A 24,672-nucleotide genomic window follows, 5' to 3' on the forward strand; every position below is an offset into this window, starting at 1 on the left:
GGGATGAGTGAGCTATTTTTTCTGCTTTGGCTTGCCTCTGACCAAGAGACTTGGCCTCCAACACAGACTGAGCTCACAGGCTGTACCAGGCACTATCCAGAGAGCCAGAATCTGATGGGTAAAACACACATGGCATATTGTAAGGCAGATAAAATGATAGCATCTGCTATTCAATTGGGAAATTATGGTGGAATGCAACTGTTCTCAGCTACTCCCAGCTGCCTCCCTACCCAGACAGTGCTTCCCTGCTGCATGTAATGAGGGGGGAGACTGGCTTTGGCTTCTAGGATGGATTTTGTCAAAGCTGTTGGGAGTCGCTGAACTCAGCAGCCCTTCTGAGATTCCCTTTGTAGAAGGCCAGGGGTGGTGTGGTACTTTGGAAGGGTACCAGGGTGCCACCAGAAGACTTGGGCTCAAGTCCCAGCTCCGTCATTGTGCATCTCAATTAGGCAGCTCTTTTTCCATCTCTGGGCCTCAGTTCCCTCCCCCATAAAATGAGGGGACTGGATAATGATCTGGGAAGATCATTCCAATTTTAACACTCTGGTACAATATAACAATCTAGTAAAATTAGATCTCGGACATACTGTTCACAGAGCCAGTATGTCTGTCCTGGGGGAGACTATAAGTTCAAATGAGGGTCAATTTCCTCTTTAAAATGAAAGGGTTGGAGGCGGCTAGGTGGCTCAGTGGATAGAGCACCGACCCTGGAGTCAGGAGGACCTGAGTTCAAATTGGGTCTCAGACCAGACATTTGACACTAGCTGCGTGACCCTGGGCAAGTCACTTAACTCCAATTGCCTTGCAAAAAAAAAAAAATGAAAAGGTTGATTCCTTATTTTGCAAATGAGGAAGCTGAGACCTGGAGAGGCCCAGGATCACATTGTTGAGAGATGTTAGGGATGAGATTTGAACCCAGGCCCTATGACTCCCCAGACGATGTACTTTCCCACTGTATCACATACGTGTGAACAATAAAGAAAAGATCCTGACCCAAGACACCAAAGTCCTCCTTTTCGTAGTATTGTAGTTTAAACTTAAAGCTTTTGGCAGTCAATTGGCATCTTAGGTCTGTTGTTAAATCCAGAACTCAAGACTTTGGGGGAGATGCTGAAGGTGTTGGACTAAGTGATCTCTAAGATCCCCCTGGGATCTAAATCTATGATCCTGTGACCTTGACCTTGTCCACATAAAGACTACAGTCTAGTAGGGAGATAAGACCCTAATGCAGATGACAACAATATGTGATAAATACATTGGAGAGAAGCAAATGAAGTACTAGATGAGATTCAAGGACAAAGCGATGTTACTGAGGGACTCCCACTTTGATTAACATCCTCCCTCCCAAATCCCAGTTTGACCAATAAAAAAAAAAATGAGGCCATCTATGAGCTTCAACAGCTCACCCAATTTCTGTTATTATGCTGAGGAGGTTTGTGAAAAGTAAAGGGAAGTCTCTTTATTCTGTTATTTGGAAATGAGCTCAAAATAGACACTGTTTGCCTGGTTACTGCAATCTTCTCCCTCCCCCCAAATTGTTTCTTAGAGAAAATTGCCTGCACAGTCTGCATCCTTCCTGTCTGGGCTGGTAGAACAAAACAGCTCAGGGTTTTCATGTTTCAGCCACCAGACAACAGCAGAGAAGAGATTTGGGATCAGAGTGATTAACCCCAAGGTGGTTTATCTTCTCCGGCTCTGTCCTGGCTCTCCAGGCAGGCAGCAGCTATCTGGTGAAATCATCAGGCTGTTTTTGATTATTCTCATTTATTGAAAAGCTCCTGGATGAAGAAAAACCAAATGGGGAGGGTGGAGGAAAGGGGGAGAGGAAAGAAAAGAGAACAATGAAGTCTCCCCTCTCTAGCAATTCACGGATTCATCTTGAATTATTTCACCTCTGGCCTCCCACCTCCATGCCTGGAATTCACTCTCTCCTCTCCTCCCCACCATGCCTAGAATCCAGTCTTACTGCCTCTCTACAGATTGAAATCCTTCTCTTTCTTGTGGAGCCCATTCACACGCCACTTCCTCCATGAAGCCTTCCTTGGATGTCCTTGCAAAAAGTGATCTCTCTCAATTTTCCTACAGCCCACCGTTTGGGTCATATCATGAGAACTTATATGCTAGAGGTAGAGCTGAAAGGGACCCTAGAGGACATTTAGTGTAACCCCTGACATTTTGCTTGAGGAGACAGGTCCAGCAAAGGTAAATGATTGACCTACCATATGCAAGTGGCAAGTATTGAAGGCAGGATTGAAACCCAGATCTTTTGACTCCAGAACAGGTACCCTTTCCACAGTAGCAGTTATGTATCTCCCATCCATCCTCAGACCCCCTCACAATTTATCTTGCCTTACACTTGTCTTTGTCCGTGTCATGTTCCCTAGACTATGAGCCCCTTTTCAGCTACCTATCCCTAGCATGAAGCATCTGGCCCCACAAGTGGTCGGTATTTATGGTTGTTGAATTGAACTGAATTAAAATGGATTGTGTAACACAGGGAAGAGGGCAGTAGGTAAGAGGCTAAACTTCATCTGTAAAATGGGGATAATAACAGCACCTACCCCCACAGCGTCATTGTGATGGTCAAATGAAATAATATGTCAGGTACTTAGTAAACCTTACAAAGCTGAGTACCTAAAAAGGTTAAATGCCAGCTATTGTGTAGGAAAAGTCTGATATCATATAGTCAGTCTGGGAGGTGGGAGCTGGCCTGTTCTCCAAATAACTGACCACAAAGCCCTGAAGCATTCAGCTGCCTTCTGCAGGTTACCCACCCATCCTTGTATTCCTGTCTGCTTGTCTCTGAGCAGCCCATACTCTTCACTCATGTCTTCATTCATTCAAAAAGCATGTAATGAAGCATCTACTATATGCAGAGCTCTATGTGAGGTGCTGGGCTTACACCACAGGTCTTACTTTGAAGAAGTCTGCAGTATAATGGACACGATGAATGAATGTAGGATGGTTAGCCTGCAGAAAAGAAACAGAGGGAAATGCTCAATCAATCAACAAGAATTTATTAAGTGTTTATTATGTGTCAGGCACTGAACTACGTGCCGGGGATACAGAGAGAAAAGTGAAACAGGCTTGTCTCTCAAGGTCCCTACATTCCCTCAGTGGGGACCATCTGGACATGTATAATATGCAGCATAAATATATACATAATAAATACAGAATAAACCCAAGGTAATTAGAGAGGGAAGGCCATTAAGAGTTCGGGGGTATCCCGAAAGGCATGGTTTTGAACAGGCATATCAAACTCAAATAGAAAGTATCCTTGCCTGCCACATATTGAATTAGAAAACCACAAATTAACATTATCTATGTTGCATTATATTTTTACTTATTTTGTTAGATAGTTTCCAATTTTATTTTAATTTGGTTCCATCTGCATTTGAGAGTTTTGCTGGATATAGCCAAACACAGAAAAGGGAGAGGGAGTATCATGTGTGGGGAGCAGAGAGAAGGCCAACTTGACTATATCATAGGGTATAGGAAGAGACCTAGTTTATAATGAGGCTAGAGCCAAGTCATGAAGGGCTTCAGAAGTTGAACAAAGACCTTATATTTTAGCTTAGAGACAAGAGGGAGTCACTGGAGTTTTATCAAGTGGGGAAGGGGAGGGAGTAATGTGGTCAGAGGCACTTAGAAAATCACTTTGGGGGCACAGTGGAGAGAATGCCAGGCCTGGAGTCAGGAAGACTCATCTTCCTGAGTTCAAATCTGGCCTCAGACCAGATACTGGACACTTACTAGTTGTGTGACCCTGGGCAAGTCACTTAACTCCAATTGCCTCGCCAAAAAAAAAAAGAAAGAAAATCACTTTGGCACATCAAGGACAATGGTTTGGAGTAGCAAAGATTGCTAACCTGGAATTTTCAAATTTGTTTAAAATATTTTTGGTAAATGGATTTTATATCATTGGTTTTCTTTGTAATTCTACATATTTGTTTTGGGCAGCTAGGTGCTCTCAAAGAGTCAGACATGATTGAAAAATGACTGAACAACAGCAATGTATTTATTTTATGCCTTGTAAAATGTTGTTCTCAGAAGGGCTCCCCCAGACTGCAAAGGATCCATGACACAAAAAAGGCTGAGACCACTGAAATAGAGAGAAACTTGGGGCAGGGAGCCCAATTCAGAGGTCGTTGCTATTCCTTAGGGGAGAGATGGTGAGGCTGAATGTGTGTAATGAAAAAGTCAGATGCGAGAGATGTCGTGGAGGTAAGAACAGCAAGCTTTGGCAACTCAGTGGATACATGGGGGTGAAAGAGAGCAAGGAGATCAATGACATTTCACGCCTGGGAAAATGGAAGGATGGTGGTGTCCTCGATACAAACGGGGAACTTTACTAGAGGGAAAGGATTGTGAATTTTCTTTTGGAAATGTTGAGTTTGAGATTGTTCTGGGACATCTATTTTTAAATGTCCATGAGGCAGCTGCTGATGTGAGGCTGTGCTGGTGTATTTTGTAGCACCAGGCTTAGCATGGATCTGGTGCATATTAGGTGCTTAATAAATGCTTATTGACTTGACACAGTAGGTGCTCAGTAAGTGCTTCCTTGCTTCCTTCCTTTTATTGATTTACAGGGATTCAGGAGACCTTCTTGGGATGGATATAGAGCTAGACAGAAATAATGGAATTGGTAAGATCACAAGAAAGCGTAATGGGACGAGTGTACAGGACAGAGCCTTTGGGTACACTCACAGGTGTACTAAGTGTTCCTGCCTCAGGTTTCGCTCCACTCCAGGGGTTCTTAACCCTTTTTCTGCGTCATGGGCTGCTTGGGCAGTATGGTGAAGCCCCTCTTAGAATTCGCTCTTGAAATGCAGGTAGGGCAATCTTTGTCTTCAAGGATTTGTGGCAGGTGGATTAGACTTCAGTTTGTCCCTAGAAGACAGAACTAGAAGCACAGAGCAGAAAGCACAAAGAAGACTTAGCCTCAATATAAGAAAAAACTTTCTAACCATGAGCGCTGACCCAAAGTGGAATGTGCTTCCTTGGGAGGTAGTAAATTTCCTGTCATTAGTAATAATTTTATTGTTGGTCAGTTGTTTTTCAGTCGTGACCCTTTGTTGTTCGGTTGTTCAAGTTGTGTCTGATTCTTCATGACCCCATTTGGGGTTTTCTTGGCAGAGATACTGGAATGGTTTGCCATTTCCTTCTCCAGCTCATTTTACAGATGAGGAAACTGAGGCAAAGAGGGTTAAGTGACTTGCCCAGGGTCATACAGCTAGTGAGTACCTGAGACTTGATTTGAACTCAGATCTTCCTGACTATAAACCTGGCACTCTATCCACTACACCACCTAGTCGAGCCTGTTGCTGGGTCATTTCAGACTCCTTGTGACTCCCATTTTAGAAGGTTTTCTTGGCAAAGACACTGGAGTGGTTTGACATTTTCTTCTCCAACTCATTTTATAGATGAGGAATCTGAGGCAAACAGGGTTGAATGACTTGCCCAGGGTCACACAGCTAGTAAGTGTCGGAGGCCAGATTTGAACTCAGGTCTTCCTGACTCAAGGCCAGGTGCTCTATCCATTATACCACCTGTTCAGCTGACATCCAGTCCTCATGAAATGGTGATGAGTGAGCTAAATATTCTATCCCTCATCACAGTATACACTTCTATGATGTCGTACCTAATAAAATTGTCCTCTATGGACTATTAAATTCATTTCTTGTTCTTTGATTACTCATTTATTCATTCTTTGTTCATCCATCCATTCATTATTCATTAAGTCATTTTTATTTATTGATCATTCACATTTCTTCATTGCGCACGCATTCCTAATGTATTTATTAGTTTCTTATTGGTTTCTTCATTCCTTATCTCTTAATTATTCAACAAGCATTTATTTAATTTCTACAGTATGTCTAGCTCTGCTTTATACATTAAAGCAGTGGTTTTTGAACTTTTTGGTTTCAGGACCTCTTTATGATCTTAAAAGTTACTAAGGATCCTGCCCCAAAGAACTTTTGTTTATATGTGTAAATATCTATCAATATTTGCCTTACTAGAAATTAAACCTCTTAATATTATTATGAAGGGATTGCCCAGGGTCACACAGTTAATAAGTGTCTGAGGTTGGATTTGAATTCAATACTTCCTGAATCCATGGCAGTTAAAAGGTGCATGGATAGAATGCTGGTCCTGGAGTCAGGAAGATCTGAATTCAAATCCAACCTCAGACACTTATTAGCTGTGTGGCTCTGAGAAAGTCATTTAACACTGTTTGCCTCAGTTTCCTCTTCTGTAAAATGAGCTGGAGAAGGAAATGGCAAACCACTTCAGTATCTTTGTCAAGAAAACTGCTTGGACATGTGGTCACATAGAGTTGGACACAACTGAATTGTTCAGAAAATAGTTTTGACCTCTTGGACACCCTGAGGGGTCCCTGGATCCCACTTTGAGCACTTCTGCACCAGAGAAAAATACAGACTGCACATAGCACTTTGTCCTCAACTCGTCACTCTGTCTCACCAGACCCTCCCCGGATTCAATCTGCCAGGGCCTATCCGTTTTGTCTTGGTTACCTCTCTCATATGTGTTCTCTTCCCTTCTCTGACACCGTCATCACTCTGGTGCAGTCCTTCATCACCTCGTGCTTGGACTATTGCAGTAACCTGCTGGTTGGCCTTCCTGTCACAGGTCTCTACTCATTACAATCTGTTCTCCACTTGGTTGTCAGACTGATCATCCTAAAATGCATGTCTGACCATCTCATATTGCCCTCCCTGCTTCCCTCCCCTCCCCTGGGATGTCTTAATTCAATAAATTCCAGAAGCCTCCTATCACCTTCAAGATCAAATGTGATATTGTTTGCTTGGCAATCAAAACCTTTCAAAAGCTGCCCCCCCCCTTTAGTCTTATGTCTTTTTTCCCCTTTTAAAATAGTATTTTTTTTCCAATTACATGTAAAGACAATTTTTAACATTCATTTTAAATAAAATTTTGAGTTCCAATTTTTCTCCCTCCTTCTGTCCCTCTCCCCTCCTATGGCAAGCAATTTGATCTAGCTATATATGTGCAATCATGTAAAACATATTTCATATTAGTCATGTTGTGAGATAGTCTCACATCTTACACCCTGCCATGTACTCTGCAACCCAGTGCCATCCCTCTTTCTGGAAGGAAACAATTCCTTTTTGTTTTCTTACCTTGTTAGCTGAAGATGGGCACATCAAAGGACATGATTGCCTGACCAGCTCACGTTTCTTCCTTTCTTAATGCCCTTGTTCATGTCTTTCCATCTTCCTATTGGATGCCTCTCCTGATCTGCATATATTAATCCTACCATCCTTTAAGGGCATGGTTCAAGCCTGTCCTTCTCTATAAAACCTTTCATGGCTACTGCATCTCAAACTAAGAAAGGACCGGCAAAGGTTCTGTAGGAAGCCAAGATCAAAAGTGCTAACACATCTAGAATTGGAAGGCCAGGACTGTGGACTTCCTGAAAGCCAAAGGCAAGATAGAGCCTAGGAAATTAGGAGTCAGGAGACCAGGCTGGAATCAGGGAGTTGATGAGTACTGGAGGTTAAGGCAGGAGATTGGGGTAGAATCCAGTCTAGTGGTTTGTAGAAGGGATTCCAGCTTTAAGTAGGGGTTGGAATGGTTGTCCTCTGAAATTTTTTCCATCTCTGGGACTATGTGATTTTAAGTACCAGGAGAGTAGGTTCAGGGTGCCTACAAAGCAAAGCAAATCCTGCCTTGGACAGAAACCTCTTATATGCTTCCTATATGGGTAGGATTCTACCTGGGCTAACAAAAGGAAGAAATGTGTGTCATTTTCAGAAATGGTAAATAAGTTAGCCTAATGGGGTGAGTAGAATGGTTTTAGATATTAGGGTAGAGTTTGAAACCTTGGCCCCTTTGGAGTAAGGGTGGAAGTCTTACTAGGCAAAGACAGTCTTCCTGGATGTGTCCTTTCAATATTCACTGCTGCCAATTGACCTCATTGAGGCGCTTACCACCTAAACATCGTCTCTACCTCCAGTCATTCCTCCAATCCATGCTGCCTTCTTCAGTCAGATTAATTTCAATGACAATCTTCTGCTAAAAACAAAATGCAGCCCTTCAATCAATGGCTTCCCATTGCCCATAGGAAAAGGCTTAAATGCCATTTTGACATTTAAGGCCCTCCACAGTTGGGCTCCCAGTAATCTTACCAGCAATATCTCACATTCATCTCATGTGCTCTGTGCTCCAACTAAGCTAAACCACTTACTAGTTGCCTGTGGGACATCTACACTTAGATGTATTATGGTTGACCATGTTCCATGGTTATTTTACCTTTATTCGATCTGTTTCCTCTGCCTCAGATTTCTTAGTATGTCTTCCCAAACTGTTCTGTCCCTTCCCATTCTTCACGGACACACTGAAATAAACGGTGCTTCCTCCATGAAGCCTTCCCTGGTGTCCCTAGCTAGAAGTAGGATAAAAAATATGCAACAGGAAGTGACATCAGAGGTCATTTAATCTAATCTTCTCTTTTTAGATAAAAGAAAACTGAGGCCTGGAGGCTGTGACTTCACCAGAGTCAAAAAGGTAATAGGGAGTTAGGGGAAATGTGGCCAGATAGCAACTAATATAAAAATGATCTGGGTTTTTTGGGCAGCTTTTATGCTTGATATTACATTGACATACACACACACACACACACACACACACATATACACATATATACAGCATGATATATATACACAGGCTTGACATACTGATATACAATATAACATGATACATGTACAACATGTTTGATCTTATATTGACATACGATGCAGCATGATATACACAGGCGCGTTCGGTGTTATATTGACATACAATACATGGCATATACACAACATATTTGATGATATATTAACATACAACACAATACGATAATACATATTGGATGTTACATTGACATAACAAGATATATATACATGTTTGATATTGCATGGACATATAATACATGGTATATGTATATAACATTTTATATTAAATTGACATACGTAGTATGATATATACACACACACATATATACATATATATATTATTTTTTCAACATGTTTGGGATTACCTTGACATACACACAAAATATGATATATACACAATACAAAATGTTTGATATTTTATTGATATCTACATATAATGTGACAGTCAAAGAAGTTAATGGGATTTTATTCTTCATTAAGAGAGAAATAGTATGCTAGTATAGGTTAGTTAGGATCTTCTTGACAAAGATACTGGAGTAGTTTGCCATTTCCTTCTCCAGCTCATTTTACAAATGAGGAAACTGAGACAAATAGGGTTAAGTGACTTGCCTAGGGTCACACAGCTAGTAACTGTCTATGGCCAGATTTGAGCTCAGGTCTCCCTGACTCCAGGCCTGATGCTCTATCCACTGTCCCACCTATCTGCCTTGTCACTGCGTTAGAAAGGTCAAACAAAATATGAGGAGGGGGGTGGGGTGGTAGAAGGTCATTACTGCAGGGAGGTTTCAGAGAAGGCTTTAGGGAATCCTTTACATAGATTACCTACATCAGCCAAAGATAGGAAAGATTAAACTTTTTATCTTTACCCTGGACATGGTGATAAATAGCATCATTCTCCAAGTTTTCTGAGCATTAGGCTCATAAACATTATGCACTGTATATATTCTATGGGCACAGCCTTGCCTTGGGTAACACAATGATACAACAATGAAAAACAGTTCCTGTTCTGGGGTAGATTACAGTCTCAGAGGAGGTTTATATACTTCCCCCCCACCCCCCCACATACAGCACAGAAGCAGTATGGTATGTGAGTCAGCTAGGTGTCACAAGTTAGTGTGTCGAGTACTGGACCTGGACTCAGGAAGTCTTGAGTTCAAATCTAGCATCAGATATTTACTAGCTGTGCATGACACTGGGCAAGCCACCTAACCTCATGGTACCTCTGTTTCCTCATCTGTAATATGGGGATAATAATATCACTCACCTCCCAGCATTGTTGTGAGGATCAAATGAGATAATATTTATAAAATGCTTTGCAAAATTTAAAGTGCTATATGAATGCTAGCTGTCATTATTACGGCTATGTGGTATAGCAGAAAGAGTTCTGACATTAGAGTCAGAGGACCTGAGTTCAAGTCCTGCCTCTTATGTTTGCTACCTGTGTGACCTGGGATAAGCTTTTTAAGCTTCCTAGTCTGTTGAAATAAGGGTGTTGAACATGAAGTCCCTTGAGGCTCCTTCCAACTCTGTGTCTAAGATCATATTTTAGTGAAAAAGTATTGGGTTTGGAATCAGAGAACTTGAGATTGGGCCATGGCTCTGTCACTGACCAGCTGAGGGGTTACTATATCAAATTGTTTGCCTTGTCAATGATGTGGGAAAGGGAGGGAGGGAGAGAATTTGGAACACAAATTTTTTTTTTGGCCAGGCAATGGGGTTAAGTGACTTGCCTAGGGTCACACAGCTAGTGAGTGTTTCGTGTCTGAGGTCAGATTTGAATTCAGGTCCTCCTGAATCCAGGGCTGGTGCTCTATTCACTGCACCACCTAGCTACCCCAGGAACACAAAATTTTTAAAAACAAAAGTTGAAAATTTCTTTTACATGTAATTAGGGAAGGATAAAATATTAAATAAAAAATAAAAAGAAAGAAAAAAATAAAAAGAAGGGTTTAACTAGAATGGATGGTAGGGTTTTTTTCCACCTCTAAAGCTATGATCCTTTCATCCCAAGTATTAGGTAATGAGGATTGTAATCAGGAATAAGGGGAGATCTGGGCAAAATGGCCTAGGAAAATCAAAGGGAGTAAAAATCACTTTGGGGGAATTTGGGAATGCTTCGTGAAAAAGATGTCACCTGAGCCAATTCTTGAAAGGAGAGGATTCTAGTAGGTGGGGATGAGGAACTTATATACATACATACATATATATATATATATATATATATACAGAGAGAGAGAGTATGTGTGTGTATATATATATGTGTGTGTATATATATATATAATATATATATATAGTGTGTGTGTATATATGTATGTATATATAGTGCGTGTATATATATATAATATATGTATGTATATGTATATGTATATATTTAGATAACTTAATTTCAACATATTTGGCTTCCTTTTATAATCTAATTATATTTTAATTTTTTAAAATTTAAAGACATTTTTCTGAAAAGGACTCCATGAGCTTTACCAGACTGCCACAACACGAAAATGCTTAAGTACTCCTGACTTACATAAATGTACAAAGGCAGGGGAGACTAGCATTAGATTAGGGTTGAGAGCATTTTGAGTTGAAAGGGGATTTAGAGATCAGCCCTTTCAATTTATAGATGAGGAAAACTCAGAGCTAGAAAGGAGGAATTACTTTCCCAAGTTCATACTGGTTTAAGTAACTGAACTAAGATTTGAACTCAGAACATCTAAACTTGAATCCAGCACTCTTTCCGTTACCCCAGACTGGTAACCAGCCAGTAATTCGCTTTGCTTTGAATAGAGAGACTGTAACAGGAAGGATGTGAAACAGCATGAGATGAGGCTAGTGAGGGAAGGTGGACTCAGATGGTTCAGCATCTTGAATGCCAGACTAAGACATCTCTAAAGGGCTAGTGGAGTGGGTGGTGGAGGGTGGAAAAGGAAGGCTAAAGCCTAGGGGGTGTGCCATTAATGAAAGATAGCCTTGATCCCTAGTAACCTTCCCCCACAAGGCACAAACATGATCCTCAAGTCCCGACTGACTTCAGACCGAGAAGTTTGATTCCCTCGATGCTGAAGAGTTGGGGATCATTCAGAAAGTCGGATGAGAAGCGATTCCCATCTGTTGTTATGGTTACACGGAGTGGAAAATAATTTCCTGTAATTTATCTTCAGATCATTTATGTCGGATACAAACACAGATTAAGCTGAATGCCATGGTAATTTTTTCTCCAATTTTGTTAGAAACCATAAGACATTCATTTTTCTTTCATAAATAAGGGCTCTGGCATGTCATGCTCGGTCAGAGAAGATAAAATGGATCTAATTAAGTGGCATCAGAAGATCGCTTTGCTGTGTTCATTGGAGCAACAGAATTGCTCTTACCTGCTTATTCTTTTTGAAATGACAGGGATGATTATGGAAATAACACAAGATCAAGGAAGTCTTGCTTGACCTGGGACTAGCTATGACAACAGTGTGGTGGCGGGGGCTTGCTGAAGTGAATGAGCCATTTCCCAAGCCCGATGGACCACAAATCAGAGTTGATCTCTAGCCTTTGTTAGGGTTGATGGAATTGCATTTTTGAGCATGATTGGGCTGCCACACACAGTACTGGAGATGAAACAGAGTTCAATCGCTGTCTTGACATGTGGAGCTCTCCTGCAGCTCACTTGCTGCAGAGATGATGCCTGCTTGTCTCCCAGAGGCTGTGAGGGGAGCCCAGCCATGACGCCCAAGGGAAAAAGTGGATCTCCCACATCTATCCCTTCCTCTCTGTAGCCATATCCACTCCTGTCCATCATTATAGGTAGCTCCTTACTACATGCCTAGTATACTGCAATATCTTCCAACATAGAGCTATCAAGCTCACTGGAGGGGTTTGCCTGCAAAACACCCCAGTGTGGCAGGAACCAGATTAAAATATAATTGAGAAATTTTAACAATAAATTAAAATATAATATAACATAAATCACATTAGTTTGTGGTTTTCTAAGTCAGCATGTGGCCACAGAGTTCCTGTTTTTTATTTGAGTTTGACTCTACTGTTCTGACAGGTCTTCTAGTCTTAATGACCTTTCTTTTCTACTCCATCCTTTACACTGATGCCAGAATAATCTTTCTTAAGCACAAATCTAGTTATGCCGCTCTTCTGTACAAAAATTTTCAATGGTGTTGTACTGCCTATAAATTAAAGTTCAGATTCTTATGCTTGACATTCAAGGCTACCTGTAGCCCGACACCATCCTAGCTTTCCAGGCTTATTACATATTAAAACTCTTCTCCATTTAGTCTCTGCTCCAGGGGAGCCGGCCAAGTCTGTGCTCCCCAAACATATACTGTGTATGCCTTTGCTCAGTGTTACCAGCACCTGAATATCCTCCCTACCCTTTTTTCACCTTAATTCTTATATACTTTATAAAAACATTACCACATCTCCAGGAAACTAGTGGTAGCAACAACTCCCTTTCTCCCCAGTTAGGTCTCATAAGATCATATGGGACTCATTTATTATATCTCTTCAATACATTTTTAATGTAATATTGGGAATTATATTGAGTGTTTTTTTTTTTAAATTTCAAATGCTCTTGAAATACTGTGAGCTCCATGAGGGCAGGGGTTGTGTTTTATTTCAACTTTGTGTTTCTGGTAGCATCCAACATATGTCTCTCCATGTACATGGTAAGCGCTTAATAAATGGTTGTTGTATGTTCAAATCCAGCCTCAGACACTTACTAGCTGTGTGACTCTGGGCAAGTCAAACCCTGTTTACCTCAGTCCCTCATCTATAAAATAAGCTGGAGGAGAAGGTAGGTGGCACAGTGGATAGAGCACAGGCCCTAGAGTCAGGAGGACCTGAGTTCAAATCTAGTCTCAGACCAGATGCTTGACACTTACTAGCTGTGTGACCCTGGGAAAGTCACTTAAACCCAATTGCCTCGCCAAAAAAAAAAAAAAAAGAGCTGGAGAAGAAAATGGCAAAGCACTCCAGTATCTTCTCCAAAAAAACCCCAGCTGGGGTCATGAAGAGTCAAACATGACTGAAACAACTAAATAACCACCACCACAACATGGTAGTACATTCATTTTGAGGGCTGTAGGAAAGGGAACTAACCTGACAGGTATTCTCCCACCAGTAGCTGTGTGACCCCTGGTGGTGGCCTAAGGTACAGAACTAGGGATAACATTCCTGGCCAGAAAAAGAATGCACCCAACAAAAGTCAGTAGGAACATAATTGCCTGGTATCCTAAACATCCAATCAAAATAGCTGTACAATTTTTTTAAAGAATGAAGCAGGGTGACAACTGCATTGGTATATTCACTCAACTAGATATCATGGGCAGTAGCTGCAGTAAAGGAAGGAGGCTAGCATTTGATGTACCAAGAAGTTCACTGGAGACAAAATCCAAAAAGAGGAACCGGCAGGAGAAGCCGCATGGTGAAAGTTTAGCAATAAGTAAGAGAAACTAGGGGTAACAAGGCAAATTTAGCCTCAGAACTTTCACTGGGATTTGGTAAGATGACACCCATGACTATAATATGGCCCTGGAAGGAAGGATTTACCTTATTCAAAAGAAATAGGATAGGTAAAGTGTGGTGAGGTAGGAGTGGGTAGCATTGAACATTAAGAAGGTATACTCATCTGAGGAAACCCAGAAAACCAGAGTGGGGAAAGCATGGTAGAGGGCACACCTTGGGTAGAGCCCAAGGAAAGAAGGAACTGAAAAGATTTTGAAAATTGAACAACAGTTTCAGTACCCATTGGCATCAGCTCTAGCACTCCCATGCCTAAAGGAGAGAAGATTTAGGAGAGATGTAATTGGATTTGGAGGGCTGTCATACAGAAGAAGGGTTAGATTTGTTCTTTTTTAGGCCTATACTTTAGGAATGTCATAGTTGGGTGAAGAAGAGAGGAGATACTTAGATCATATATTCATAGTTTCATAGAGACTTAGAAAGCATTTGGTCAGAACTCATTTTACTGATGAGGAACTGAGGTCTAGCAAGTTCAGTGACCCGTCTTTCAGTCAGTCAGCAAGTCAATAAGCATTTATTAAGTGCCTGCTATGCTTCCAGCACCATGTTAAGTAATAGGTATTCAAAGAAAGGGAAAAAAAAACTAGTCTCTGGCCTCAAAGAGCTTACAATCTAATGGGGGAGACAGTGTGCAAAGATCTATGCATAAACAAGTTATATACAAAATAAATAGGAAAATAATCAACAGAGGGGAGATGCTAGAATTAAGAGGGATTGGGAAAGGCTTCCTTTAGAAGGTAGGATTTTAACTGGGACTTAAAGGAAACCAGGAAAGCCAGGAGGCAGAGATGGAAGAGGGAGAGGATTCTGGCCATGAGGATAGCCATTAAAAATGTTCTGATGGTTCCAAAACACCTATGATGGAAAATGGTGTCCTCCAGAGAGAGAATTCATGAACTCTGAATGTATATCGAAACACACTTTTTTCACTTTCTATATTTTTCTTGCTCCCCCTTTTTTTGTTGCAAAATGGCTATTATGGAAATGTTTGCATAAACTTTAAGTGTATAATTGATATCATTCTGCTTGCCATCTCCATTTGTGGGGGAGGGCTTGGAGAGAGGGAAAGAATGTGGAACTTACACTTTAAAAAAAATGAATGTTAAAAATGAATGAATGAATGAATGAATAATAAAAATAAAATGCTCCAAGTTGGGTGATGGAATATCTTGTTCTGGGGATAGCACAGAGGGCCGTGTCACTAGCTTGAAGAGTACTTGGGGGAACAGGGTGTAAGGCATAAAAAAACTAGAAATTTGAGGTAAGGCTAGGTTATGTAAAGTTTTTAATGCCAAATAGAATTTTATATTTGATCCTAGAGGTAATAGGGAACCAGTGGAGTAAATTGAGTGGTGGAGAGGAGGAAGGTGATATGATCAGACCTTCACTTTAAGAAAATCACTTTGCAAATGAATGGCAAATGGACTGGAGAGGGGAGAGAATTATATTGCAATAGTCCTGGTGTAAGGAAATGGGGGTGTGTACCAGGAACATGGCCATATCAAAGGAGAGAAGGGGGAATATTCAATAGACGCTGAAAATGTAAAATTGACAGGCCTTGGTAATAGCTTGTACGTAGGGGGGCATGAGAGATATAGAGGAATAGAAGATGAAACCAAAGTCATGAGCCTAGGGAACCAGCAGGATGGTGATGCCCTCAATGGTGGTAGGGATATTTGGTAAAGGGGAGGACTTTTTGGGAAAAGATAATAAGTTCAGTTTGGGACATGATGAGTTGAAGATATTTACAGGACTTTCAGTTCAAGATGTATCTATAATTGGCAGTTGGAGATGCAAGACTAAAGGTGAGCAGAGAGATTAGAGATGGATAAGTAGATTTGAGAATATCACAGAGGTGGTAATTGAATCCATGGGAATTGACAAGATCACCAAGTGAAGTAGTAGAGAGAGAGGAGAGCAGAAGGCCCAGGATGGAGCTTTGTGGGACACTCATGGTCAGTGGGCATAACCTAGATGAAGGGCCAGCAAAGAAGACTGAGGAGTGGTCAGATAGGTCGGAAGAGAACCAAGAAGGAATAGTGTTCACAACTCTGAAGAGTGTCAAAGGCTACAGAAAGGTCAAGAAGGTCATTATTTTGAGGCAGGAGACCAATTAGGAGGCCACTGCAATAATTAATCAGGTGAGGAATGATGAGGGCACGGATTGGTGTGGTGAGTTTGAGTGAACAGAAGAGGATAAAGTCCAGGTATGTTGTGGAAGTAGAATCGAAAAGACTGGCCAAATGATTGGTTATGAATATGGAGAGTTAAGGGGAGTGAGGAGTCAAAAGGATGACTCTGGAATCGCAAATCAGGATGCCCAGAGTGATAGTGGCACCCTTCATGGAAATGGAGGCATTCAGAAGAGGGACTGATGTGCATGGCAGGGAATGGAGGTGAGAGAAAGAGAGCCAATTCTGTTTTGGGCAAGTTGAGTTTGACATCCATTTAAAATGTCCAATCTGCCTTTCATAACATTGGACTGGAACTCAAGAGAGATCAATCAGGAATTGACCTAGGATTTATCTGCATGGAAATGAACATTGAAACCAAGGGAACCGATAAGATCATGGAAAGAAAGGGAATAGAAAGAGAAGGAAGCCCCACATAGAGGTTTGGAGGAAACTCTCGTTTGGGTGTGACACAGATGATATTCTAGAAAGGAAATTGAGAAGATGAAATATACCACACTAGGTACTGGGAATATATGATTCTAGTATTCTAGTAATACCCCTAACTATCATCCTTTATCATCTCTGCCCTTTGTCCATAAATTCCCCCAAATGGCCATCTACAACAGGTGCCTCCACTTTCTCTCCTCCTACTCTTTTCTTAATGTCTTACAATCTGGCTTCTGACCTTATCATTCCACTCAACTGCTTTCTCCAGAGTAACCAATGATCTCTTAGTTGCCAAATCCAATGGCCTTTTCTCAATCCTCATTCTCCTTGACTTCTCTGCACACAACATTGATCACTCTCTCCAACTTAATATTCTCTTCCCTCTAGGTTTTCAGAAAACCAATCTTTCCAAGTCTTCTTTCTACCTATCTGATCAGTCTTCTACCACCTTTGCTTGATCCTCTTCCAGATGAAGCCATTTAACCACAGGCATCCCTTCAGGGCTCTGTATGAGCCTTCTTCTCTTCTTCCTCTATACTATTTCACTTGATGATCCCATCAGCTCTCATGGATTTGATTACCATCTCTATGCTAATGATTCTCAAATCTACCTTTCCTGTCCCAATCTCTCTGCTGACGTCCAATCTCATGTTTCCAACTGCCTTTCAGCATCTCAAACCGGAGGTCCAATAGACATCTTAAACTCCAACATGTTCAAAACAGAACTGAACCCTCCTCCACTCTACCTTCTCATTTGCTGTAGAGGGCAACACCATCTTCCCAGTCCCTCAGGCTTAGGAGTCATCCTGGGTTCTTCACTGTCTCTCACCCTGCCTCCCATAGCCAAGCTGTGGCCAAGACCTGTCAATTTCACTTTGCAACTTCTCTTGAATATACCGCCTTCTCTCCTCTGACACAACCACTACTCTAGGGCAGGCCCTTATCACCTTACAACTGGAATATTGAAATGGGTCCACCTGCCACCTCCCTCTGCTCCAAATCCACCCTCCATTCATCCACTAAGGTGATTTTTTCCCCCTAAAGTCTGACTGTGTCACTTCCCTATTTAATAAACGCCATTGGCTCCATTTTGCCTCCAAGATCAAATGCAAAATGCTCTTTTTTCTTTTCAAAGCCCTTCATGACCTAGCTCCTTCCTACCTTTCCAATCCTCTTACAATTACTCCTCTACACATACCCTTTGATCGAGGGACACTGGCCTCTTGGCTCCAGCATGTTCTCTGGCTATCCCCAATGCCTAGAATCCTCTCCCTACTCTGCTCCACCTATTGGCCTCCCTAACTTCCTTTAGATTCCAACTAAAATTTCTTCTTTTACTAGAGACTTTCCCCAACCCCTCTTAATTCTAATACCTTCCTTCTCTTAATTACTTCCTATTTCTCTTGTATATAGCTTGCTCTGTATGTATTTGCTTGAGTGTTGTCTCCCCTAATAGATTGTAAGCTCCTTGAGGGCAGGACTGTCTTTAGCCTCTTTTTGTATTCCCACAACTTAGCACAGTGCCTTAAAAATAATAGGTACTTACTAAATGTTTTTTAATTGATTGATAGATTTAGCCCCAAGTTCATACTTTTAAATTTTCATTCCTCTCTAAACAAAAGCTTACTTTTTTTCCTATTGGTTTGATTGCCTGCTCCAACCATTCTAGGGCGTTGTATAATTTAAACTTATTTTACTGAAAACAGTTCTGGACAAATCTTTTAGAGGCTATTTTTTTTTTTTACATACTGAGGGCAATCTTAGTTAAGCAACCAGCAGCGTGTGATATGCAGATTTAAGTCTAGGACCATGGGAAAGGAATGAGGAATGCCTTTTTTCTTAAAGAGAAAATAGAATAAGGAAAAAGAAAAAAAATACAGAGACAGTAAACTTTGCCTCTGTGACATGTCTGATCCCATTGGTGTTTTGTACTCTCCCTCCTCCCTCCTTTCAACTCACTCAGCTCAAAATATTCTGTGCTTTCTCATTCTCCGTGATATTCTCACCTCTTCTGCTACTGCTCCACAGAGGATCTGTTCAATACACTAATGGGCTTGCTCTGGTCTTTTTTATATCTTGAGGACACCCATGTAGCTGTGGGGCTGTCCATCCATTGTTTCATTCTTGGGATATGAATGACCCATCTCAATACCTGTTCACACACATCTGTTCATGGAATTGTTGCTGGTAGTTTAATGGCAGCCTGCTTACACTCAGTCTTGTCTTTCCATGGTCCTTTGTATCACTTGTTCATCTTTTTTTTAATCTAACAAGTATTTACTTTCTCTTCCTTCTACCTCCACCTCAAATAAAAAAAAAGAAAGACAAAAAGAAAATAAAGAAAGAAAATCTAAGTCAAGCAAAACAAATGATCACTTGGCATTCTGATTGAGCTGATATCATGGTGCTGAGTGGGGTAAATGGGAGTGTGTTATTTATTTGAAAAATGTTGTGAAAAACCTTTTATGTGAAAGATAAGTCAAACAAACTGCAATGACCCCATTTGTGGCTGTCTATTGTTGCCAGAAGGATAGACAATATATTGCTTAAGCTTATAGAATCGGGCAGCTAGGTGGCGCCATAGTGCACAGAGTGCCAGGCCTGGAGTTGGGAAGACTCATCTTCCTGAGTTCAAATCTGGCCTCAGTCACTTACTAGCTATGTAACCCTGGGCAAGTCATTTAACCCTGTTTGCCTCGAGCTGGAGAAGGAAATGTCAAACCACTCCAGTGACGATCTAGTCTGATCCTTACAAGAAGCAGTCCACACTATAATGTAATCAGTAAGTGTTCACCTAGTCTTTGTTTAAAGATATACAAAGAGGTGGAAACCACAAGACGCTCCATTTCCTAACTCAGAGCATTTTCCCTGGCTGTTCCCATCCCTGGAATGTCCTCCTTTCTCATCTCCACTTCCTGCCTTCCTTCAGGTCCCAGCCAGAATCTCTCCTTCTACAGGAAGCCTTTCCCGATCTCCCTTTATTCCAATGCCATCCCTCTATTGATTGTTTCCAATTTGTCCCGTCTGTATGCAGTTGTCTTCATGCTGTCTTCATGCTGGTGAGGTGCTGGAAAACAAGGACTGTCTTTGTATCCTCACTGATTAGCCCAGTGCCTGGCACATAGTAAGCACTTAATAAATGTATGTTGATTGACTGACTGAGCTCTTGAGGCAACTCATTCCATTTCTGGACAGCTCTGATGACGAGGATGTTTTCCCTAACATCAAGCCTAAATCTACCTTTTCTACTCATTGTTCCTGATTCAGCCTTCTGGAATGATATGGGAAAAGTTGAATCCCTCCTCCTTGTGACAAGCCTTCAAATACTTGAAGACAACCATCATGTCACTCACTGGTCTTCTCCGCAGGCTCAGCATTCCCAGTTCCTTTGATAGATGCTCATGTGATGTGGGCTTGCTCTCCTGTGCTCCCTCCCCTACACAGTATTTAGCATGATAGCAATGTCAAGTTCTGAGTCTTAACCCCAGAAAACCACATATCGATTGTGTCACAGGAATACAATGGAATACTCTTGGGCCTCGAGAAGTGACACAGCCTGCGTGTGACAAGTTTCCTGAAACATCAACCACTGGTAAAAGCATGCAAGTGAATACAGTGTGTCCCCAAACTTGCAGCTGTATGCTATTAAAAACTTAAACTTACATTAAGACTTTTAGGACACCCCAGATGACAATAAAAACTCATACTTGTATAGGACTTTTTAATGAATACTAAGGACTTTCCTCACAAAATCTATCAGGGCAGGTAACGAAAGGGTTCTTTGTAAGGTATAGAATCTGAGATTCAGAAGGGCTAAGTGATATCCAAGATCATACAGCTAGATGGAGTTGGTGTAGGGGGTCTAACCTTATTACTTTGCCACTTGGCCTTGGAGGTTTAAATAATTTATGCCGTGTAAATTTGTACGGCACTTTAATAAAAACTCTGGCTCCAGGCAGGCTGAGTCTGAATCCCAACACTAAACTTAGGCTTTTGAGCTTTTATGGTCCAGGACCTGTTATTTTCTGCATCTCAGAATCCCAGGTTGGCTGGGAAGGTAGTTCCTTCCTACAGAGACAAGAATGTCAGTGTGGAAGATTTAACTGCTTGGAAAGCTTAAAGAAAAGAGCAACTCAGGTAGAAGCTGCTCCAAGCCTAAGTAGCCAAGCGGGCACAATGGTTAGGGTATTGGGCCTGGAGTCAGGAGAGATCTGAGTTTAAATCTGAACTCAGACACTGACTAGCTGTGTGACCCAGGAAAAGCCACTTAACCTCTGCTTGCCTCAGTATCCTCATCTGTAAAATGGGGATGAGAAGAGCACCTACCCTCCAGGGTTGTTGTTAGGATAAAATGAGATTTGTAGAATGCTTTGTAAATTTTGAAGTGCTGTACAAGAGCTCAGTTTCCTCATCTGTAAAATGAACTAGAGAAGGAAATGGCAAACCACTCCCGTATCTTTGCCAAGAAAATCTCAAGTGGGGTCATGAAGAGTCAGACACGATTGAAAAAATGACTAAACATAAAAGCTATCTATCATTATCACTCCAAGGGCCTGGACACATCTCCTATATGCTCCTTACACCCCCCCCCCACACTCTTTGATCCCCTGCCTACCCCACCCCCCTAGACTTCCTAAATGTGTAGTAAGAAGTTTATATTTTAAAAACCAAGAAAACTAATTTTGGATCTATTTTTAAAAAGTAATCTCATAGCTCAGTGATCATGTCAGATTATTATAAAAAAGACCTTCTAAGCAAGGACCCGATCCTCTATATACAGGTCTGAGAATTTTGCAGAATGTAGGAGTGGGTAGGAGGGAGTACTGAGCTCTCACCTGGGGTGAAATTTCTCCAGGCCACCCCACAGAATAGTTCACAGAACACCATGTTAGCTCAGGGGCATATCACCTCTGACCTTAACTATTGAAATAGCCTTCTGTAAAAAGTCTTATTCTTATCAGGGAGGCTAAATAGGTGGTGCTTTGAATAGAGTTATGGACCCAGAGTCAGAAAGATCTGAGTTCAAATGTGGCCTCAGACACTTACTAGCTGTGTGACCCTGGGCAAGTCACTTAATCCCTGTTTGCCTCAGTTTCCTTATCTGTAAAGTAGGGATAATAATAGCATTTACCTATCAGAGTTGTGAAAATCAAATAAAATAATAATTATAAAGTGCTTACCATGGTACTTGACACATAGCAATTGCTGTATGGATATTAGCTATTATTATTATTATTTAAAGGCTTATCTCAGATGCCGCCGCCTGTGTGAAACCTTCCATGATAACCCTATCTTCTTCCTGCTTCTGGCTGAAAGTGAGCTCTCTCTCCTTAAATTTCTTTACAGTAATTTCAGAGGCAAAATGGTTGATTGGAATTGCATAGCCCAGAGAAGAGGAAGACCTAGATTTGAACCCCATCTCTGACATTTAGTCACTAGCTGGGTGACCAAGGGTAACTCTGACCCTTATTCTACTCATCTAATGAGGATGATGGGGATAATAATGGGGAGAATAATGCCCATACCGTTTACTACATCACAAGATCTCTGTGAAGTTCAGCCTAGAGAACACGGGGTATCCCTAAAGTCTTGGTGCAGTTTTAAGCTATCCAAGCTCCTATAAGTGAAGTGCTTTGCAAACTTTTCAGCACTCTGTGCGCATCAGTCATTATCATAACTTTGCCTGGATCTTCTCTAAGTACTTCTTCCACTCTCCTTTGTATTGCTGCTATTGAAATAGATTTCTTTTACCCCTAGTAGACTGTAAACTGCTTAAGGTACCCAGGAGAGTAGGAAGGTCATTGAATTTGGAGTCAGGACATGTGGATTTGGCTATATCCTGGTTCAGGCATTACTAGCTGTGTGACCTTGTCCAAAAACAATAACCTCTCTGTGTCTCTAATTCCTTCATCTGTAGACTGGAGATAAAATGGCTCCTATTTCACAGGATTGCTTGGAGGAAAACACTTCGTAAACTCTAAGGGGGCTAGAAGATGTGAGCTATTCTTAGTACTGAGGCGTCTGAGAGCAGTGTGGTGCAGTGACCTTGGAGCTGAGAAACAGGTTTAAATCTCAGTTCTTGCATTTTGTAGCTATGGGACACTGGGTGCTGTTCTGAGCTTCAGTTTTCTCATCTGCAAAATGGAACAATGAATAAGTAGACAGTCTATGCTACACCCCCAGGGCTGTTATGAGGCTCAGATGACCTGATGCACATTCTCAGGACCCAGCAGAGGAAGGAGGCACTTATCAAGGTCAATGTGCATTTATTAAGCACTTACTGGGTACCAGACCCTGTGCTAAGCCCTGAGGATTTAAAGAAAGTCAAAAACACTGGCCTTTGCCCTCAAGGCTATCATAGTCTAAGGAGGAGACAAGATGTAAATGTCTAGGGACATGGGCAGAATGGGAGGATGAGAACAATTTGTACCCGCGATCAGGGAGGCGGCTGAGGTAGGCTTTGTGGAATGCTCAGATCTTGGTCAGACATTGAAGACACCACAGTCATCCACTGAATCCCGGGCCATCGCCAGTCATCCTGACTTTTGTCCCGCCACTGGATGTGGATGACTTTGGAAGAGAAAGTGAGGCTGACAACTTTGTGCAACTCTACCTCACTTCTCACTTCACTCCAATTCACCATCACTCTGTGATATCATCTCTTTGAAAATGAAGCATGAACAACACTTAGGGATATGCAAGATGTTTGCTCAGTGAATGGCAGGAAATCTGAGGGCACAGCCCTAGCAGCTGGAGTCACTATGAAAGGCCTAATTTAACTAAATGGAAACCCAGTACGAAACACTGGAAATACTGGCCTTTTTCCAGACTCCCACTTGGACTGGCTGTTGCTGCCTGGCCTGGAGCCAAATTTCAAATCCCAGACCTTGGTCAGGTCTTTACTACTGGCTGCCTGCTGACTGGCTGATGAATTAAACTGAGGATCACTGAGGCTTAGGCTGTCTTCCTGCAAACCTGTGGAGGGAGGCTCTGAAGAGCCATGTGCATACCTGTATGAATAACAGCACAACAACCTCTCATGATGATAAGGCACTTTAAGGTTTACACAGGATGCCCTCATAATAATCCCATGGTACACTGGTGCAAGTCCTATCATTGCCACTTTATAGGTGAGGGACTGAGAAGGCTCTGAATAGAAGAGATTTGTCCAAGGTCTTATAAATGTTGAAACCAAGACTTGATTCATTCATGCTCTTAATACTGCACCAGCACTATAAATTAAGTCTTGTTTCCTCATTGACTTGCATGATAATTTCTACATAATAATAACCAGCATTCCTATAGTGCTTTACAATTTGCAAAGAGCTCTACAAATATAATCCCATTTGATGCTTACAACAATCTTAGGGGAATAAGTGCCACTATTTTCCTCATTTTACAGATGAGGAAACTGAGGCAGCCAGCAGCTATGTGAATTCTCCAGTGCCACAAAGCTAGTAAGTGGCTGAGGCTGGATTTGAACTCAGGTCTTCCTAACATCAGGCACATTGCTCAGTCCCATGCACCACCTAGCTGCCTCTTTATTTAACTTTCAACAATCATCTGTCAACGTATGTAAAAGTTGCAAACCTTAAAGCACTATGTAAATGGTTCCCATCAAATTTATTTACAATGCAACGTGCAGTTGGTAGAGATATAGCAGTCTGTTTTGCTTTTCAGTCACATCGGACTCTTTGTTGACCCCATCTGAGGTTTTCTTGGTAAAGATGCTAGAGTGAGTTGCCATTTCCTTTTCCAGTGGATTAAGGCAAACTGATGTTAAATGACTTACCCAGGGTCACACAGCTACTGAAGCCTTATTTGAACTCAGATCTTCCTGA

General features: G+C 41.5%; 1 long non-coding RNA gene across 1 annotated transcript in view; it reads left to right on the forward strand.

The window, feature by feature from the left end:
* LOC110203055 (uncharacterized) overlaps positions 1-24,672 on the forward strand; it is a 213,270-nt gene that overhangs the window by 161,111 nt on the left and 27,487 nt on the right. Inside the window, exon 3 of the long non-coding RNA XR_013484371.1 lies at positions 8,498-8,547. This is a non-coding gene — a long non-coding RNA (uncharacterized LOC110203055). The remainder of the gene's footprint in view (positions 1-8,497; positions 8,548-24,672) is intronic.

This window comes from Phascolarctos cinereus, unplaced genomic scaffold, assembly GCF_003287225.1.
Source record: "Phascolarctos cinereus isolate Bilbo 61053 unplaced genomic scaffold, phaCin_HiC Scaffold_2;HRSCAF=192, whole genome shotgun sequence".
Lineage (NCBI taxonomy): Eukaryota > Metazoa > Chordata > Mammalia > Diprotodontia > Phascolarctidae > Phascolarctos > Phascolarctos cinereus.